Below are 21,258 nucleotides of genomic sequence, written 5' to 3'. Positions count from 1 at the left end.
GGGTGGGGGGAAAGAAGGGAGACACGGGGCATGAGCGGGGGGTGGGGGGAAAAGAAGGGAGACATGGGGCATGAGCGGGGGGTGGGGGAGGAGAAGGAAGACACGGGGCATGAGCGGGGGGTGGGGGGGAAGAAGGGAGACATGGTGCATGAGCGGGGGATGGGGGGGGAAAGAAGGAAGACACAGGGCATGATTGGGGGGGTGGGGGAGAAGGAGGGAGACGCAGGGCATGAACGGGGGTACAGGAGGGAGACACGGGGCAAGAGCAGGGGGTGGAAAGAAGGGAGCCAAGGGGCATGAGCGGGGGGTGGGGGGAAGAAGGGAGACACGGGGCATCAGCGGGGGGTGGGGGGGAAGAAGGGAGACATGGGGCATTAGCGGGGGTGGGGGGGAAAGAAGGGAGACACGGGGCATGAGCAGGGGGTGGAAAGAAGGGAGACACAGGGCATGAGCAGGGGGTGGGGGGGAAAGAAGGGAGACAAGGGGCATGAGAGGGGTTGGAAAGAAGGGAGACACGGGGCATGAGCGGGAAAGAAGGGAGACACAGGGCATGAGCGGGCGGGGAAAGAAGGGAGACACAGGGCATGAGCAGGGGGTGGGGGAAAGAAGGGAGACAAGGGGCATGAGCGGGGGGTGGAAAGAAGGTAGACACGGGGCATGAGCGGGAAAGAAGAGAGACACGGGGCATGAGCGGGAAAGAAAGGAGACACGGGGCATGAGCGGGGGGTGGAAAGAAGGGAGACACAGGGCATGAGAAGGGGGTGGGGGGGAAGAAGGGAGACACAGGGCATGAGCGGGGGGTGGGGGTGAACAGAGGAGACACGGGCCATGATCGGGGGGAAAAGGAGGGAGACAGACATGGAGCATGAGCGGGGGTGGGGGTGAACAGGAGAGACACGGGGCATGAGCAGGGGTAGGGCAAGGTGGGGCCCCCACCCCCGCTCATGCCCCTTGTCTGCCCTGTTCCAACAGGGCAGATACGGCGCATGAGCGTGGGTGGGGGAGAAAGAAGGGAGAAACGGGGCATGAGCGGGGTGTGGGAGGGAAAAAGGAAGACACGGGCATGAGCAAGGGTGAAGTCGAAAGAAGGGAGACACAGGGCATGAGCGAGGGGTGGGGGGAAAGAAGGGAGACACAGGGCATGAGCAGGGGGTGGGGGAAAAGAAGGGATACACGGGGCATGAGCGGGGGGAAAGAAGGGATACATGGGGAATGAGCGGGGGGTGGGGTGGGAAGAAGGGAGACACGGGGCATGAGCGGGAGTGGGAAGAAGGGAGACATGGGGCATGAGCAGGGGGTGGGGGGAAAGAAGGGAGACACGGGACATGAGCGGGGGTTGGGAGGAAAGAAGTGAGACACTGGCCATGAGCGGGGGGGAAGAAGGGAGACACGGGGCATGAACGGGGGGTGGGGGGAAATAAGGGAGACAAGGGGCATGAGCGGGGGGTGGGGGGAAGAAGGGAGACACGGGGCATGAGCGGGGGGTGTGGGGAAGAAGGGAGACACGGGGCATGAGCGGGGGATGGGGGGAAGAAGGGGGACACGGGGCATGAGCAGCAGTGGGGAGGATGAAGGAAGACACGGGGCATGAGCAGGGGGTGGGGGTGTAAAGAATGGAGACACGGCACATGAGCAGGGGGTGGGGGGGTAAGAAGGGAGACACGGGGCATGAGCAGGGGGTGGGGGGGAAGAAGGGAGACACAGGGCATGAGCGAGTGGTGGGGGGAAGAAGGGAGACACAGGGCATGAGCAGGGGGTGGGGGGGAAAGAAGGGAGACACGGGCATGAGCAGGGGGGTGGGGGGGCGAAGGGAGAAACGGGGCATGAGCGGGGTGTGGGAGGGAAAAAGGAAGACACGGGCATGAGCGGGGGGTGGGGGGAAATAAGGGAGACACAGGGCATGAGCGAGGGGTGGGGGGGGAGAAGGGAGACACAGGGCATGAGCAGGGGGTGGGGGGGAAAGAAGGGAGACACGGGGCATGAGCGGGGGGTGGGGGGGCAAAGGGAGACATGGGGCATGAGCGGGGTGTGGGAGGGAAAAAGGAAGACACGGGCATGAGCGGGGGGTGGGGGGAAAAGAAGGGAGACACAGGGCATGAGCGAGGGGTGGGTGGGAAGAAGGGAGACACAGGGCATGAGCAGGGGGTGGGGAGGAAAGAAGGGAGACACTGGGCATGAGCGGGGGTTGGGAGGAAAGAAGTGAGACAATGGCCATGAGAGGGGGGATAGAAGGGAGACACGGGGCATGAACGGGGTGTGGGGGGAAAGAAGGAAGACACAGGGCATGAGCGGGGGTAGGGCAAGGTGGGGCCCCCACCCCCGCTCATGCCCCTTGTCTGCCCTGTTCCAACAGGGCAGATGCGGGGCATGAGCGTGGGTGGGGGAGATAGAAGGGAGAAACGGGGCATGAGCGGGGTGTGGGAGGGAAAAAGGAAGACACGGGCATGAGCAAGGGTGGAGGGGAAAGAAGGGAGACACAGGGCATGAGCGAGGGGTGGGGGGGAAAGAAGGGAGTCACAGGGCATGAGCAGGGGGTGGGGGGAAATGAAGGGAGACACGGGGCACGAGCGGGGGGAAAGAAGGGAGACACAGGGAATGAGCGGGGGTGGGGTGGGAAGAAGGGAGACACGGGGCATGAGCGGGGGTGGGGGGAAAGAAGGGAGACACGGGACATGAGCGGGGGGGAGAAGGGAAACACGGGGCATGAGTGAGGGGTGGGGGGGTAAGAAGGGAGACACGGGCCATGAGCGGGGGTTAGGAGGAAAGAAGTGAGACACTGGCCATGAGCGGGGGGGAAAGAAGGGAGACACGGGGCATGAACGGGGGTGGGGGGAAAGAAGGAAGACACAGGGCATGAGCGGGGGGTGGGGGGAAGAAGGGAGACACAGGGCATGAGCGAGGGGTCGGGGGAAGAAGGGAGACACGGGGCAAGAGCGGGGGATGGGGGGAAGAAGGGGGACACGGGGCATGAGCAGCGGTGGGGGGGAGAAGGGAGACACGGGCATGAGCGGGGGGGTGGGGAGGTAGAAGGAAGACACGGGGCATGAGCAGGGGGTGGGGGTGGAAAGAAGGGAGACACGGCGCATGAGCAGGGGTTGGGGGGGTAAGAAGGGAGACACGGGGCATGAGCGGGGGGTGGGGGGGAAGAAGGGAGACACAGGGCATGAGCGGGGAGTGGGCGGGGGAAAGAAGGAAGACACGAGGCATGAGAGGGGGGTGGGGGGGCGAAGGGAGAAACGGGTCATGAGCGGGGTGTGGGAGGGAAAAAGGAAGACACGGGCATGAGCGGGGGGGAAAGAAGGGAGACACAGGGCATGAGCGAGGGGTGGGGGGGAAGAAGGGATACACAGGGCATGAGCAGGGGGTGGGGGGGAAAGTAGGGAGACACGGGGCATGAGCGGGGGTTGGGAGGAAAGAAGTGAGACACTGGCCATGAGCGGGGGGGATAGAAGGGAGACACAGGGCATGAGCGGGGGTGGGGGTGAACAGAGGAGACACGGGCCATGATCGGGGGGAAAAGTAGGGAGACAGACATGGAGCATGAGCGGGGGTGGGGGTGAACAGGAGAGACACGGGGCATGAGCAGGGGTAGGGCAAGGTGGGGCCCCCACCCCTGCTCATGCCCCTTGTCTGCCCTGTTCCAACAGGGCAAATACGGGTCATGAGCGTGGGTGGGGGAGAAAGAAGGGAGAAACGGGGCATGAGCGGGGTGTGGGAGGGAAAAAGGAAGACACGGGCATGAGCAAGGGTGGAGGGGAAAGAAGGGAGACACAGGGCATGAGCGAGGGGTGGGGGGGAAAGAAGGGAGACACGGGGCATGAGCGGGGGGAAATAAGGGAGACACGGGGAATGAGCGGGGGGTGGGGTGGGAAGAAGGGAGACACGGGGCATGAGCGGGAGTGGGAAGAAGGGAGACACGGGGCATGAGCGGGGGGTGGGGGGAAAGAAGGGAGACACGGGACATGAGCGGGGGGGAGAAGGGAAACACGGGGCATGAGTGGGGGGTGGGGGGGTAAGAAGGGAGACACGGGGCATGAGCGGGGGTTAGGAGGAAAGAAGTGAGACACTGGCCATGAGCGGGGGGGAAAGAAGGGAGGCACGGGGCATGAACGGCGGGTGGGGGGAAAGAAGGAAGACACAGGGCATGAGCGGGGGGTGGGGGGAAGAAGGGAGACACAGGGCATGAGCGGGGGGTGGGGGGAAGAAGGGAGACACGGGGCATGAGCGGGGGATGGGGGGAAGAAGGGGGACGCGGGGCATGAGCGGCGGTGGGGGGAAGAAGGGAGACACGGGCATGAGCGGGGGGTGGGGAGGAAGAAGGAAAGAAGGAAAACACGGGGCATGAGCACGGGGTGGGGGTGGAAAGAAGGGAGACACGGGGCATGAGCGGGGGTTGGGAGGAAAGAAGTGAGACACTGGCCATGAGTGGGGGGGATAGAAGGGAGACACTGGGCATGAACGGGGGTGGGGGGAAAGAAGGAAGACACAGGGCATGAGCGGGGGGTGGGGGGGAAGAAGGGAGACATGGGGCATGATAGGGGGGTGGGCGAGAAGAAGGGAGACACGGGGCATGAGCGGGGGATGGGGGGAGAAGGGAGACACAGGGCATGAGCAGGGGGTGGGGGGAGGAAGGGAGACACGGGCATGAGCAGGGGGGGTGGGGGGGAAGAAGGAAGACACAGGGCATGAGCAGGGGGTGGGGGTGGAAAGAAGGGAGACACGGGGCATGAGCAGGGGGTGGGGGGGTAAGAAGGGAGACACAGGGCATGAGCGGGGGGTGGGGGGGAAGAAGGGAGACACAGGGCATGAGCGGGGGGTGGGCGGGGGAAAGAAGGAAGACACGGGGCATGAGCAGGGGGTGGTGGGAAGAAGGGAGACACGGGGCATTAGCGGGGGATGGGGGGAAGAAGGGAAACACGGGGCATGAGTGGGGGTGGGGGTTACAGGAGGGAAACACATGGCATGAGCGAGGGTTGGGGGGAACAGGGCAGATACGGGCATGAGCAGGGTGTGGGGGAGGAAGAAGAGAGACACGGGGCATGATCGGGGGTGGGGGAGGAAGAAGGGAGACACGGGGAATGAGCGGGGGTTGGGGGAGAAGGGAGACACGGGGCATGAGCAGGTGACGAGAGAGAAGGAAGACACAGGGCATGAGCGGGGGGTGAAAAGAAGGGATACACGGGGCATGAGGGGGGATGGGGGAGAAGGAAGACACAGGGCATGAGCGGAGGGTGGGGGGTGGTAAGAAGGGAGACACGGGCATGAGCAGGGGGGTAGGGGGGAGAAGGGAGACACGGGGCATGAGCGGTGGGTGGGGGGAAAAGAAGGGAGACATGGTGCATGAGCGGGGGGGAAACAATGGAGACATGGTGCATGAGCGGGGGGTGGGGGAAAGAAGGGAGACACGGGGCATAAGCAGGGGGTGGTGGGAAGAGAAGGGAGACATGGGGCATGAGCGGGGTTTGGGGGGGAAGAAGGGAGACATGGGGCATGAGCGGGGGTGGGGGGAGAAGGAAGACACGGGGCATGAGCGGGGGGTGGGGGTGGAAAGAACGGAGACATGGGGCATGAGTGGGGGGTGGGGGGGAGAAGGGAGACACAGGGCATGAGCGAGGGGTGGGGGGGAAGAAGGGAGACATGGTGCATGAGCGGGGGGTGGGGGGGAAGAAGGAAGACACGGGGCATGAGCAGGGGGGTGGGGGGGAAGCAGGGAGACACGGGGCATGAGCGGGGGCAGGGGGTACAGGAGGGAGACACGGGGCAAGAGCGGGGTGGGAGGTACAGGAGGGAGATACGGGGCATGAGCGGGGGCGGGGGGAACAGGGCAGACTTAGGTCATGAGCAGGCGGTGGGAGGTAAGAGGGGAGACACGGGGCATGATAGGGGGGTGGGGGGGAAGAAGGGAGACACGGGGCATGAGCGGGGGAAGAAGGAAAATACGGGGCATGAGCGGGAGGTGGGGGGTACAGGAGGGAGACACAGGCAATAAGCGGGGGGTGGGGGTGGAAAGAAGGGAGACCCGGGGCATGAGCGGGGGGTGGGGGGAAAGAAGGGAGACACGGGGCATGAGCGGGGGTGGGGGGAAAGATGCGAGACATGGGGCATGAGCGGGGGGTGGGGGAGAAGGGAGACACGCGTCATGAGCAGGGGGTGGGGGAAGAAGGGAGACACGTGGCATGAGCAAGGGTTGGGGTGGGAAGAAGGGAGACACGGGGCATGAGAGGGGGTTGGGGGGGACAAAGGGAGACACGGGGCATGAGCGGGGGGTGGGGGGAAGAAGGGAGACACTGGGCATGAACAGGGGGTGGGGGGGAGAAGGGAGACACGGGGCATGAGCGGGGGTTGGGGGGGAGAAGGAAGACACGGGGCATAAGCGGACGGGTGGGGGGGAAAGAAGGGAGACACGGGGCATGAGCGTGGGGTGGTGGGGGAAGGGGAAGACAGGGGGCATGAGCGGGGGGTGTTGGGAAGAAGGGAGACACAGGGCATGTGTGGGGGGTGGGGAGGGGGGACGATGGAAGTCACGGGGCATGAGCGGGGAGTGGGGGAGGAAGAAGAGAGACACAGGGCATGAGCGTGGGGTGGGGGGAGAAGGGAGACACAGGGCATGAGCGGGGGGTGGGGGAAAGATGGGAGTCACGGGGCATGAGCAGGGGGAGGGGGCAAAGGAGGGAGACACGGGGTGTGAGCGGATGGTGGGGGGTACAGGAGGGAGACACTGGGCATGAGCGGGGGGTGGGGGTGGAAACAAGGGAGACACGGGGCATGAGCGGGGTGTGGGGGGCTTAAGAAGGGAGACACGGGGCTGGTTCAGGGGGTGGGGGGGAGAGATGGGAGATCCGGGGCATGAGAGGGGGGTGGGGGAGAAAGAAGGAGACACGGGCATGAACGGGGGGTGGGGGTGAAGAAAGGAGACACGCGGCATGAGTGGGGGGTGGGGGAAGAAGGGAGACACGGGGCATGAGCAAGGGGTGGGTGGAAGAAGGGAGACACGGGGCATGAGTGGGGGATGGGGGGGAAAGAAGGGAGACATGGGGCTTGAGCGGGGGGTGGGTGGAAGAAGGGAGACACGGGGCATGAACGGGGGTGGGGGGAAGAAGGGAGACACGGGCATGAGCGGGGGGTGGGGGGAAAAAAGGGAGACACGGGGCATGAACGGGGGGATGAGGAGGGAGAAAGGAGACATGCGGCATGAGCAGGGGGTGGGGAAGAAGGGAGACACGGGGTATGAGCAAGGGGTGGGGTGGGAAGAAGGGAGACACGGGGCAAGAACGTGGGTGGGTGGGAAGAAGGGAGACACGGGGCATGAGCGGCGGGTGGGGGGAAGAAGGGAGACACGGGGCATGAACGGGGGTGGGGGGGACAAAGTGAGACATGGGGCATGAGCGGGGGGTGGGGGGAAGAAGGAAGACACAGGGCATGAGCGGGGAGTGGGGGAGAAAGAAGGGAGACACGGGGCATGAGCGGGGGGTGGTGGGGAAAGGGGAAGACACAGGGCATGAGCGGGGGGTGTTGGGAAGAAGGGAGACACAGGGCTTGAGTGGGGGGTGGGGAGGGGGAAGATGAAAGACACGGGGCATGCGCGGGGAGTGGGGGAGGAAGAAGGGAGACACAGGGCATGAGCGGGGATGGGGGTGAGGGAGACACGGGGCATGAGCGGGGGTTGGGGGGAAAGATGGGAGTCACAGGGCATGAGCGGGGGGTGTGGGGGAAAGGAGGGAGACACAGGGCATGAGCAGGGGGTGGGGGGTACAGGAGGGAGACACGGGCATGAGCGGGGGGTGGGGGGAAAGAAGGGAGACACAGGACATGAGCGGGGGGCGAGAAGGGAAACATGGGGCATGAGTGGGGGGTGGGGGGGTAAGAAGGGAGACACAGGGCATGAGCGGGGGTTAGGAGGAAAGAAGTGAGACACTGGCCATGAGCGGGGGGAAAGAAGGGAGACACGAGGCATGAACGGGGGGTGGGGGGAAAGAAGGAAGACACAGGGCATGAGCGGGGGTGGGGGGAAGAAGGGAGACACAGGGCATGAGCGGGGGGTGGGGGAAGAAGGGAGACACGGGGCAAGAGCGGGGGATGGGGGGAAGAAGGGGGACACGGGGCATGAGCAGTGGTGGGGGGAAGAAGGGAGACACGGGCATGAGCGGGGGTGGGGAGGTAGAAGGAAGACACGGGGCATGAGCAGGGGGTGGGGGTGGAAAGAAGGGAGACACGGTGCATGAGCAGGGGGTGGGGGGGTAAGAAGGGAGACACGAGGCATGAGCGGGGGGTGGGGGGAAGAAGGGAGATACAGGGCATGAGCGGGGAGTGGGCGGGGGAAAGAAGGAAGACATGGGGCATGAGCGGGGGGTGGGGGGCGAAGGGAGAAACGGGGCATGAGCGGGGTGTGGGAGGGAAAAAGGAAGACACAGGCATGAGCGGGGGTGGGGGGAAAGAAGGGAGACATAGGGCATGATCGAGGGGTGGGGGGGAAGAAGGGAGACACAGGGCATGAGCAGGGGGTGGGGGGGAAAGTAGGGAGACACGGGGCATGAGCGGGGGTTGGGAGGAAAGAAGTGAGACACTGGCCATGAGCGGGGGGGATAGAAGGGAGACACGGGGCATGAACGGGGTGTGGGGGGAAAGAAGGAAGACACAGGGCATGAGCGGGGTGTGGGGGGGAAGAAGGGAGACATGGGGCATGAGCGAGGGGTGGGGGGGAAGAAGGGAGACACAGGGCATGAGCAGGGGGTGGGGGGGAAAGAACGGAGACACGAGGCATGAGCGGGGGTTGGGAGGAAAGAAGTGAGACACTGGCCATGAGCGGGGGGATAGAAGGGAGACACGGGGCATGAACGGGGGGTGGGGGGAAAGAAGGAAGACAAAGGGCATGAGCGGGGGGTGGGGGGGAAGAAGGGAGACATGGGGCATGAGCGAGGGGTGGGGGGGAAGAAGGGAGACACAGGGCATGAGCAGGGGGTGGGGGGGAAAGAACGGAGACACGAGGCATGAGCGGGGGTTGGGAGGAAAGAAGTGAGACACTGGCCATGAGTGGGGGGGATAGAAGGGAGACACGGGGCATGAGCGGTGGGTGGGGGTGAACAGAGGAGACACGGGCCATGATCGGGGAAAAGGAGGGAGACAGACATGGAGCATGAGCGGGGGTGCGTGTGAACAGGAGAGACACAGGGCATGAGCAGGGGTAGGGCAAGGTGGGGCCCCCACCCCCGCTCATGCCCCTTGTCTGCCCTGTTCCAACAGGGCAGATACGGGGCATGAGCGTGGGTGGGGGAGAAAGAAGGGAGAAACGGGGCATGAGCAGGGTGTGGGAGGGAAAAAGGAAGACACGGCATGAGCAAGGGTGGAGGGGAAAGAAGAGAGACACAGGGCATGAGCGAGGGGTGGGGGGGAAAGAAGGGAGACACAGGGCATGAGCAAGGGGTGGGGGGAAAAGAAGGGAGACACGGGGCATGAGCGGGGGGAAAGAAGGGAGACACGGGGAATGAGTGGGGGGTGGGGTGGGAAGAAGGGAGACACGGGGCATGAGCGGGAGTGGGAAGAAGGGAGACACGGGGCATGAACGGGGGGTGGGGGGAAAGAAGGGAGACACGGGACATGAGCGGGGGGGAGAAGGGAAACACGGGGCATGAGTGGGGGGTTGGGGGGTAAGAAGGGAGACACGGGACATGAGCGGGGGTTAGAAGGAAAGAAGTGAGACACTGGCCATGAGCGGGGGGGAAAGAAGGGAGACACGGGGCATGAACGGGGGGTGGGGGGAACGAAGGAAGACACAGGGCATGAGCGGAGGTTGGGGGGAAGAAGGGAGACACAGGGCATGAGCGGGGGGTGGGGGGAAGAAGGGAGACACGGGGCATGAGCGGGGGATGGGGGGAGAAGGGGGACACGGGGCATGAGCGGCAGTGGGGGGGAAGAAGGGAGACACGGGCATGAGCGGGCGGGTGGGGAGGAAGAAGGAAGACACGGGGCATGAGCAGGGGGTGGGGGTGGAAAGAAGGGAGACACGGGGCATGAGCAGGGGGTGGTGGGGTAAGAAGGGAGACACGGGGCATGAGCGGGGGGTGGGGGGGAAGAAGGGAGACACAGGGCATGAGCGAGGAGTGGGCGGGGGAAAGAAGGAAGACACGGGGCATGAGCGGGGGGTGGGGGGGCGAAGGGAGAAATGGGGCATGAGTGGGGTGTGGGAGGGAAAAAGGAAGACACGGGCATGAGCGGGGGGTGGGGGGAAGAAGGGAGACACAGGGCATGAGCGGGGGGTGGGGGTGAACAGAGGAGACACGGGCCATGTTCGGGGGAAAAGGAGGGAGACAGACATGGAGCATGAGCGGGGGTGGGTGTGAACAGGAGAGACACGGGGCATGAGCAGGGGTAGGGCAAGGTGGGGCCCCCACCCCCGCTCATGCCCCTTGTCTGCCCTGTTCCAACAGGGCAGATACGGGGCATGAGCGTGGGTGGGGGAGAAAGAAGGGAGAAACGGGGCATGAGCAGGGTGTGGGAGGGAAAAAGGAAGACACGGCATGAGCAAGGGTGGAGGGGAAAGAAGGGAGACACAGGGCATGAGCGAGGGGTGGGGGGGAAAGAAGGGAGACACAGGGCATGAGCAAGGGGTGGGGGGAAAAGAAGGGAGACACGGGGCATGAGCGGGGGAAAGAAGGGAGACACGGGGAATGAGCGGGGGTGGGGTGGGAAGAAGGGAGACACGGGGCATGAGCGGGAGTGGGAAGAAGGGAGACACGGGGCATGAGCGGGGGGTGGGGGGAAAGAAGGGAGACACGGGACATGAGCGGGGGGGAGAAGGGAAACACGGGGCATGGTGGGGGGCTGGGGGGTAAGAAGGGAGACACGGGACATGAGCGGGGGTTAGAAGGAAAGAAGTGAGACACTGGCCATGAGCGGGGGGAAAGAAGGGAGACACGGGGCATGAACGGGGGGTGGGGGGAACGAAGGAAGACACAGGGCATGAGCGGGGGGTGGGGGGAAGAAGGGAGACACAGGGCATGAGCGGGGGGTGGGGGGAAGAAGGGAGACACGGGGCATGAGCGGGGGATGGGGGGAGAAGGGGGACACGGGGCATGAGCGGCAGTGGGGGGGAAGAAGGGAGACATGGGCATGAGCAGGCGTGTGGGGAGGAAGAAGGAAGACACGGGGCATGAGCAGGGGGTGGGGGTGGAAAGAAGGGAGACACGGGGCATGAGCAGGGGGTGGTGGGGTAAGAAGGGAGACACGGGGCATGAGCGGGGGGTGGGGGGGAAGAAGGGAGAAACAGGGCATGAGCGAGGAGTGGGCGGGGGAAAGAAGGAAGACACCGGGCATGAGCGGGGGGTGGGGGGGCGAAGGGAGAAACGGGGCATGAGTGGGGTGTGGGAGGGAAAAAGGAAGACACGGGCATGAGCGGGGGGTGGGGGGAAGAAGGGAGACACAGGGCATGAGCGGGGGGGAGAGAAGGGAGACACGGGGCATGAACGGGGGGTCGGGTGAAAGAAGGAAGACACAGGGCATGAGCGGGGGCTGGGGGGAAGAAGGGAGACATGGGGCATGAGCGAGGGGTGGGGGGAAGAAGGGAGACACAGGGCATGAGCAGGGGGTGGGGGGAAGAAGGGAGACATGGGGCATGAGCGGGGGGTGGGCGGGAAGAAGGGAGACACGGGGCATGAGCGGGGGATGGGGGGAGAAGGGAGACACAGGGCATGAGCGGGGGGTGGGGGGAAGAAGGGAGACACGGGCATGAGCAGGGGGGTGCGGGGGAAGAAGGAAGACACGGGGCATGAGCAGGGGGTGGGGTGGAAAGAAGGGAGACACGGGACATGAGCAGGGGGTGGGGGGGTAAGAAGGGAGACACAGGGCATGAGCGGGGGGTGGGGGGGAAGAAGGGAGACACAGGGCATGAGCGGGGGGTGGGCGGCGGAAAGAAGGAAGACACGGGGCATGAGCAGAGGGTGGGGGGAAGAAGGGAGACACAGGGCATTAGCGGGGGATGGGGGGAAGAAGGGAAACACGGGGCATGAGCGGGGGTGGGGGGTACAGGAGGGAGACACGGGGCATGAACGGGGGGTAGGGGGTTACAGGAGGGAAACACAGGGCATGAGCGAGGGTTGGAGGGAACAGGGAAGATACGGGGCATGAGCGGGGTGTGGGGAAGGAAGAAGAGAGACACGGGGCATGATCGGGGGTGGGGGGAGGAAGAAGGGAGACACGGGGAATGAGCGGGGGTTGGGGAGAAGGGAGACACGGGGCATGAGCGGGTGACGAGGGAGAAGGAAGACACAGGGCATGAGCGGGGGTGGGGGGTGGAAAGAAGGGATACACGGGCATGAGGGGGGATGGGGGAGAAGGAAGACACAGGGCATGAGCGGGGGGTGGGGGGTGGAAAGAAGGGAGACACGGGCATGAGCAGGGGGGTGGGAGGGAGAAGGGAGACACGGGGCATGAGCGGGGGTGGGGGGGAGAAGGGAGACACGGGGCATGAGCGGGGGGGTGTGGGGAAAAGAAGGGAGACATGGAGCATGAGCGGGGGGGAAAGAATGGAGACATGGTGCAAGAGCGGGCGGTGGGGGGAAAGAAGAGAGACACGGGGCATGAGAGGGGGTGGGGGGAAAAGAAGGGAGACATGGGGCATGAGCGGGGGGTGGGGGAGAAAGAAGGGAGACATGGGGCATGAGCGGGGGGTGGGGGAGGAGAAGGAAGACACGGGCCATGAGCAGGGTGTGGGGGGGAAGAAGGAACACACGGGGCATGAGCGGGGTGTAGGGGTGGAAAGAAGGGAGACATGGGGCATGAGTGGGGGGTGGGGGGGAGAAGGGAGACACAGGGCATGAGCGAGGGGTGGGGGAAGAAGGGAGACACGGTGCATGAGCGGGGGCTGGGGGGAAGAAGGAAGACACGGGGCATGAGCGGGGGGGTGGGGGGAAGCAGGGAGACACGGAGCATGAGCGGGGGCAGGGGGTACAGGAAGGAGACACGGGGCAAGAGCGGGGTGGGAGGTACAGGAGGGAGATACGGGGCATGAGCGGGGGCGGGGAGAACAGGGCAGACACAGGGCATGAGCAGGCAGTGGGAGGGAAGAGGGGAGACACGGGGCATGATAGGGGGGTGGGGGGGAAGAAGGGAGACACGGGGCATGAGCGGGGGGAAGAAGGAAAATACGGGGCATGAACGGGGGGTGGGGGGTACAGGATGGAGACACAGGCAATGAGCGGGGGGTGGGGATGGAAAGAAGGGAGACCCGGGGCATGAGCGGGGGGTGGGGGGAAAGAAGGGAGACACGGGGCATGAGCGGGGGGTGGATGGAAAGATGGGAGACATGGGGCATGAGCGGGGGGTGGAGGGGAAAGAAGGGAGACACGGGGCATGAACGGGGGGTGGGGAGAAGGGAGACACGCGTCATGAGCAGGGGGTGGGGGAAGAAGGGAGACACGTGGCATGAGCAAGGGGTGGGGTGGGAAGAAGGGAGACACGGGGCATGAGCGGGGGGTGGGGGGGAAGAAGGGAGAGACAGGGCATGAGCGGGGGGTGGGGAGAAGAAGGGAGACACGGGGCATGAACAGGGGGTGGGGGGGACAAAGGGAGACACGGGGCATGAGCGGGGGTTGGGGGGAATAAGGGAGACACTGGGCATGAACAGGGGGTGGGGGGAGAAGGGAGACACGGGGCATGAGCGGGGGTTGGGGGGAGAAGGAAGACACAGGGCATAAGCGGGGGTGGGGGGGAAAGAAGGGAGATACGGGGCATGAGCGTGGGGTGGTGGGGGAAGGGGAAGACCCGGGGCATGAGGGGGGGTGTTGGGAAGAAGGGAGACACGGGGCATGTGTGGGGGGTGAGGAGGGGGGAAGATGGAAGACACGGGACATGAGCGGGGAGTGGGGGAGGAAGAAGAGAGACACAGGGCATGAGCGGGGGGTGGGGGGAAGAAGGGAGACACGGGCATGAGCAGGGGGGTGAGCGGAAGAAGGAAGACACGGGGCATGAACAGTGGGTGGGGGGAAGAAGGGAGACACGGGGCATGAACGGGGGTGGGGGGAAAAAGGGAGACACGGGGCATGAGCGGGGGGTGGGGCCGAGACATGGGGCATGAGCGGGAGGTGGGGGGGAAGAAAGGAGACACGGGGCATGAACGGGGGATGGGGGAAGAAGGGAGACACGGGGCATGAGCGGAGGTGGGGGGAGAAGGAAGACACGGGGCATGAGCGGGGGGTGGGGGGAAGAAGGGAGACACAGGGCATGAGCGGGGGCGGGGGGGAAAGAAGAGAGACACGAGGCATGAGCGGGGGGTGGTTGGGGAAGGGGAAGACACGGGGCATGAGCGGAGGTGGGGTGGAAGAAGGGAGACACAGGGCATGAGGGAGGGTGGTGAGGGAAAGGGAAGACACGGGGCATGAGCGGGGGTGGGGGGAAAAAAGGGTGACACGGGGCATGAACGGGGGGGTGAGGAGGGAAAAGGCAGACACGCGGCATGAGCAGGGGGTGGGGAAGAAGGAAGACACGGGGCATGAGCAAAGGGTGGGGTAGGAAGAAGGGAGACACGGGGCATGAGCGGGGGTGGGTGGGAAGAAGGGAGACACGGGGCTTGAGCGGCGGGTGGGGGGAAGAAGGGAGACACGGGGCATGAACGGGGGTGGGGGGACATAGTGAGACACGGGGCATGAGCGGGGGGCGGGGGGAAGAAGGAAGACACAGGGCATGAGCGGGGGTGGGGGAGAAAGAAGGGAGACACGGGGCATGAGCAGGGGGTGGTGGGGGAAGGGGAAGACACGGTGCATGAGCGGGGGGTGTTGGGAAGAAGGGAGACACAGGGCATGAGTGGGGGGTGGGGAGGGGGAAGATGGAAGACACGGGGCATGAGCGGGGAGTGGGGGAGGAAGAAGGGAAACACAGGGCATGAGCGGGGGATGGGGGGAGAGGGAGACACAAGGCATGAGCCCGGGGTGGGGGAAAGATGGGAGTCACAGGGCATGAGCGGGGGATTGGGCTGAAAGGAGGGAGACACGGGGCATGAGCGGGGGGTGGGGGGTACAGGAGGGAGACACGGGGCATCAGCAGGGGGTGGGGGTGGAAAGAAGGGAGACACGGGGCATGAGCGTGGTGTGGGGGGCTTAAGAAGGGAGACACAGGGCCTGAGTCGGGGGTGGGGGGGAGAGATGGGAGACACAGGGCATGAGCGGGGGTAGGGGAGAAAAAAGGGAGACACAGGGCATGAACGGGTGGTGGGGGTTGAAGAAAGGAGACACGCGGCACGAGTGGTGGGTGGGGGGGAAGAAGGGAGACACGGGGCATGAGCAATGGGTGGGGGGGAAGAAGGGAGACACTGGGCATAAGCGGGGGGTGGGGAGGGAAAAGAAGGGAGACACGGGACACGAGCAGGGGGTGGGGGGAAGAAGGGAGACACGGGGCATGAACGGGGGTGGGGGAAGAAGGGAGACACGGGGCATGAACGGGGGATGGGGGAAGAAGGGAGACACGGGGCATGAGCGAGGTGTGGGGAGAAGGAAGACACGGGGCATGAGCGGGGGTGGGGGGAAGAAGGGAGACACAGGGCATGAGCGGGGGTGGGGGGAAAGAAGAGAGACACGAGGCATGAGCGGGGGGTGGTTGGGGAAGGGGAAGACACGGGGCATGAGCGGAGGTGGGGTGGAAGAAAGGAGACACAGGGCATGAGGGGGGGTGGTGGGGGAAGGGGAAGACACGGGTCATGAGTGGGGGCTGGGGGGGAAGAAGGGAGACACGGGGCATGAGCGGGGGGTGGGAGGGGAGAAGGAAGACACGGGGCATGAGCGGGAGTGGGGGGGAGAAGGAAGACACGGGGCATGAGTGGGGGGTGTGGTGGAAGAAGGGAGACACGGGGCATGAGCGGGGGTGGGGGGACATAGTGAGACACGGGGCATGAGCGGGGGGCGGGGGGAAGAAGGAAGACACAGGGCATGAGCGGGGGTGGGGGAGAAAGAAGGGAGACACGGGGCATGAGCAGGGGGTGGTGGGGGAAGGGGAAGACACGGTGCATGAGCGGGGGGTGTTGGGAAGAAGGGAGACACAGGGCATGAGTGGGGGGTGGGGAGGGGGAAGATGGAAGACACGGGGCATGAGCGGGGAGTGGGGGAGGAAGAAGGGAGACACAGGGCATGAGCGGGGGATGGGGGGAGAGGGAGACACAAGGCATGAGCCCGGGGTGGGGGAAAGATGGGAGTCACAGGGCATGAGCGGGGGATTGGGCTGAAAGGAGGGAGACACGGGGCATGAGCGGGGGGTGGGGGGTACAGGAGGGAGACACGGGGCATCAGCAGGGGGTGGGGGTGGAAAGAAGGGAGACACGGGGCATGAGCGTGGTGTGGGGGGCTTAAGAAGGGAGACACAGGGCCTGAGTCGGGGGTGGGGGGGAGAGATGGGAGACACAGGGCATGAGCGGGGGTAGGGGAGAAAAAAGGGAGACACAGGGCATGAACGGGTGGTGGGGGTTGAAGAAAGGAGACACGCGGCACAAGTGGTGGGTGGGGGGGAAGAAGGGAGACACGGGGCATGAGCAATGGGTGGGGGGGAAGAAGGGAGACACTGGGCATAAGCGGGGGGTGGGGAGGGAAAAGAAGGGAGACACGGGACACGAGCAGGGGGTGGGGGGAAGAAGGGAGACACGGGGCATGAACGGGGGTGGGGGAAGAAGGGAGACACGGGGCATGAACGGGGGATGGGGGAAGAAGGGAGACACGGGGCATGAGCGAGGTGTGGGGAGAAGGAAGACACGGGGCATGAGCGGGGGTGGGGGGAAGAAGGGAGACACAGGGCATGAGCGGGGGTGGGGGGGAAAGAAGAGAGACACGAGGCATGAGCGGGGGGTGGTTGGGGAAGGGGAAGACACGGGGCATGAGCGGAGGTGGGGTGGAAGAAAGGAGACACAGGGCATGAGGGGGGGTGGTGGGGGAAGGGGAAGACACGGGTCATGAGTGGGGGCTGGGGGGGAAGAAGGGAGACACGGGGCATGAGCGGGGGGTGGGAGGGGAGAAGGAAGACACGGGGCATGAGCGGGAGTGGGGGGGAGAAGGAAGACACGGGGCATGAGTGGGGGGTGGGGGGGAAGAAGGGAGACACGGGGCATGAGTGGGGGGTGGGGGGAAAGATGGGAGACACGGGCCATGAGCGGGAAGTGGGGGTGGGGGGAAAGGAGGGAGACACGGGGCATGAGCAGGGGGTGGGGGAAACACAAGGGAGACACGGGACATGAGCATGGGGTGGGGGGGAGGGGAGAGACACACGGGGCATGAGCGGGGGGTGGGGGGAAGGGAGAGACACACGGGGCATGAGCGAGGGGTGGGGGGAAGGGGAGAGACACACGGGGCATGAGCGGGGGGTGGGCGGTAACAGGGGAGACAGGTCATGAGCGGGGGGTGGGGGGGAGGGGAGAGACACACGGGGCATGAGCGTGAGGTGGGGGGAAGGGGAGAGAGACACGGGGCATGAGCGGGGGGTGGGGGGAAGGGGAGAGACACGGGGCATGATCGGGGGTGGGGGGAAGGGGAGAGACACGCGGGGCATGAGCGGGGGGTGGGGGGAAGGGGAGAGACACGGGGCATGAGCGGGGGGTGAGGGGAATGGGAGAGACACACGGGGCATGAGCGGGGGGTGGGGGGTAACAGGGGAGACAGGTCATGAGTGGGGGTTGGGGAGGAGGTGAGAGACACACAGGGCAGGGGGTGGGGGAACAGTAGCTAGACACGGGGCATGAGCGGGGGGTGGGGGGGATGGGGAGAGACACACGGTGCATGAGCGGGGGGGAGGGGAGAGACACATGGGGCATGAGCGAGGGTGGGGGGAGGGGAGAGACACATGGGGCATGAGCAGGGGTGGGGGGAGGGGAGAGACACATGGGGCATGAGCGGGGGTGGGGGGAGGGGAGAGACAGACGGTGCATGAGCAGGGGTGAGGGGGAAGGGGAGAGAGACACAGGGCATGAGCGGGGGGGTGGGGGGAAGGGGAGAGACACAGGGCATGAGCGGGGGGTGGGGGGAAGGGGAGAGACACACGGGGCATGAGTGGGGGTGGGGGGTAACAGGGGAGACAGGTCATGAGTGGTGGGTGGGGAGGAGGGGAGAGACACACGTGGCATGAGCGGGGGGTGGGGGAAGAGTAGGGAGACACGGGCCATGAGCGGGGGGTTGGGGGGTAAGGGGAGAGACACACGGTGCATGAGCTGGCAGTGAGTGGGAGGGGAGAGACACACAGGGCATGAGCAGGGAGTGGGGGGGAGGGGAGAGACATACGGGGCATGAGCGGGGGGTGGGGGGGAAGGGGAGAGACACACAGGGCATGAGCGGGAGGTGGAGGGAAGGGGAGACACACGGGGCATGAGTGGGGGGTGGGGAGAACAGGGGAGACATGGGGCATGAGCGGGGGTGGGGGAACAGGGCAGACACGGGGCATGAGCAGGGGATGGGGGAACAGGCAGACACGGGGCATGAGCAGGTGGTCGGGGGAACAGGGGAGAGACACACGGGGCATGAGCGGGGGGTGGGGGCGAGGGGGAGAGACACACGGGGCATGAGCGGGAGGTGGGGGGAGAGGGAGAGACACACAGGGCATGAGAGGGGGGTTGGGGAGAGGGGAGAGACACACGGGGCATGAGCGGGGGTGGGGGGAAGTGAGAGACACACGGGGCATGAGCAGGGGTGAGGGGGAAGGGGAGAGAGACACAGGGCATGAGCGGTAGGTGGGGGCAACAGGGGAGACAGGTCATGAGCGGGGGGTGGGTGGTGGGCGGAGGGTAGAGACACACGGGGCATAACCAGGGGGGTGGGGGGAGGGGAGAGACATACGGGGTATGAACGGGGGTGGGGGGAAGGGGAGAGAGAAACAGAACACGAACAGGGGGTGGGGGAAGGGGAGAGAAACGGGGCATGAGCGGAGGGTGGGGAGAAGGGGAGAGACACACAGGGCATGAGCGGGGGGTGGGGGGTAACAGGGGAGACAGGTCATGAGCGGGGGCTGGGGAGGAGGGGAGAGACACACAGGGCATGAGCGAGGGTGGGGGGATGGGAGAGACAGACGGTGCATGAGCAGGGGTGAGGGGGAAGGGGAGAGAGACACAGGGCATGAGCGGTAGGTGGGGGGGAAGGGGAGAGACACGGGGCATGAGCGGGGGGTGGGGGGAAGGGGAGAGACACACGGGGCATGAGCGGGGGGTGGGGGAGGGGATAGACACACAGGGCATGAGCGAGGGTGGGGGGAGGGGAGAGACAGACGGTGCATGAGCACGGGTGTGGGGGAAGGGGAGAGAGACACGGGGCATGAGTGGGGGGTGGAGGGAGGGGAGAGACACGGGGCATGAGCGGGGGGTGGGGGGAAGGGGAGAGACACACGGGGCATGAGCGGGGGTGGGGGGTGACAGGGGAGACAGGTCATGAGTGGTGGGTGGGGAGGAGGGGAGAGACACACGGGGCATGAGCGAGGGTGGGGGGGAAGAGTAGGGAGACACGGGGCATGAGCGGGGGGTGGGGGGTAAGGGGAGAGACACATGGTGCATGAGCTGGCAGTGGGTGGGAGGGGAGAGACACACGGGGCATGAGCAGGGGGTGGGGGGAGGGGATAGACACATGGGGCATGAGCGGGGAGTGGGGAGAAGGGAAGGGACACACGGGGCATGAGCGGGGGGTGGGGGGAAGGGGAGACACATGGGGCATGAGCGGGGGGTGGGGGGAACAGGGGAGACACGGAGCATGAGCGGGGGTGGGGGAACAGGGCAGACACGGGGCATGAGCAGGGGGTGGGGGAACAGGGCAGACACGGGGCATGAGCAGGTGGTCGGGGGAACAGGGGAGAGACACACGGGGCATGAGTAGGGGGTGGGGGGAGGTTGAGAGACACACGGGGCATGAGCGGGGGGTGGCAGCGAGGGGGAGAGACACACGGGGCATGAGCGGGGGCAGGGGGGAGGGGGAGAGACACACAGGGCATGAGCGGGGGTTGGGGGGAGGGGAGAGACACACGGGGCATGAGCGGGGGGTGGGGGGAAGTGAGAGACACACGGGGCATGAGCAGGGGGTGGGGGGTAACAGGGAAGACAGGTCATGAGCGGGGGGTGGGGGGGAGAGACACACGGGGAAAAACCGTGGGGGGGAGGGGAGAGACACACGGGGTATGAGCGGGGGGTGGGGGGGTAGGGGAGAGAGAAACAGAACACGAACAGGGGGTGGGGGAAGGGGAGAGAAACGGGGCATGAGCGGATGGTGGGGGGAAGGGGAGAGACACACAGGGCATGAGGGGGGGTGGGGGGTAACATGGGAGACAGGTCATGAGCGGGTGGTGGGGAGGAGGGGAGAGACACACGGGGCATGAGCAGGGGTTGGGGGAACAGTAGGGAGACACGGGGCATGAGCGGGGGGTGGGGGAAGGGGAGAGGCACACGGTGCATGACTGGCATGTGGGGGGGAGGGGAGAGACACACGGGGCATGAGCGGGGGGTGGGGGGGAGGTGAGAGACACACGCGGCATGAGCAGGGGGTGGGGGGAGACACACGGGGCATGAGCGGGGGTGGGCGGGAAGGAGAGACACACGGGGCATGAGCGGGGGTGGGGGGAACAGGGGAGACACGGGGCATGAGCGGGAAGTGGGGGGGAACAGGGGAGACACAGGGCATGAGCGGGGGTGGGGGAACAGGGCAGACACAGGGCATGAGCAGGGGGTGTGGGGAACAGTAGGGAGACACGGGGCATGAGCGGGGGGTGGGGGAAGGGGAGAGGCACACGGTGCATGACTGGCATGTGGGGGGGAGGGGAGAGACACACGGGGCATGAGCGGGGGGTGGGGGGGAGGTGAGAGACACACGTGGCATGAGCAGGGGGTGGAGGGAGGTTGGGAGACACACGGGGCATGAGCGGGGGTGGGGGGAGGTGGAGAGATACACGGGGCATGAGCGGGGGGTGGGGGGGAGGGGGAGAGACTCACAGGGCATGAGCGGGGGGTGGGGGATGGGAGAGACACACGGGGCATGAGCGGGGGGTGGGGGGAGGGGAGAGACACACGGGGCATGAGCTGGGGGTTGGGGGGAAGGGGAGAGACACACAGGGCATGAGCAGGGGGTGAGGGCAAGTGAGAGACACACGGGGCATGAGCATGGGGTGGGGGGTAACAGGGGAGACAGGTCATGAGCGGGGGGTGGGGGGGAGGGGAGAGACAAACGGGGCATAAGTTGGGGGGTGGGGGGAGGGGAGAGACACACGGGGTATGAGTGGGGGGTGGGGGGAAGTGGAGAGAAACGCGGCATGAGCGGGGGGTTGGGGGAA

Source organism: Ambystoma mexicanum, chromosome 12 (genome assembly GCF_040938575.1).
Source record: "Ambystoma mexicanum isolate Mex_15411 chromosome 12, UKY_AmexF1_1, whole genome shotgun sequence".
NCBI lineage: Eukaryota > Metazoa > Chordata > Amphibia > Caudata > Ambystomatidae > Ambystoma > Ambystoma mexicanum.
Note: the sequence above shows the minus strand (reverse complement) of the source record.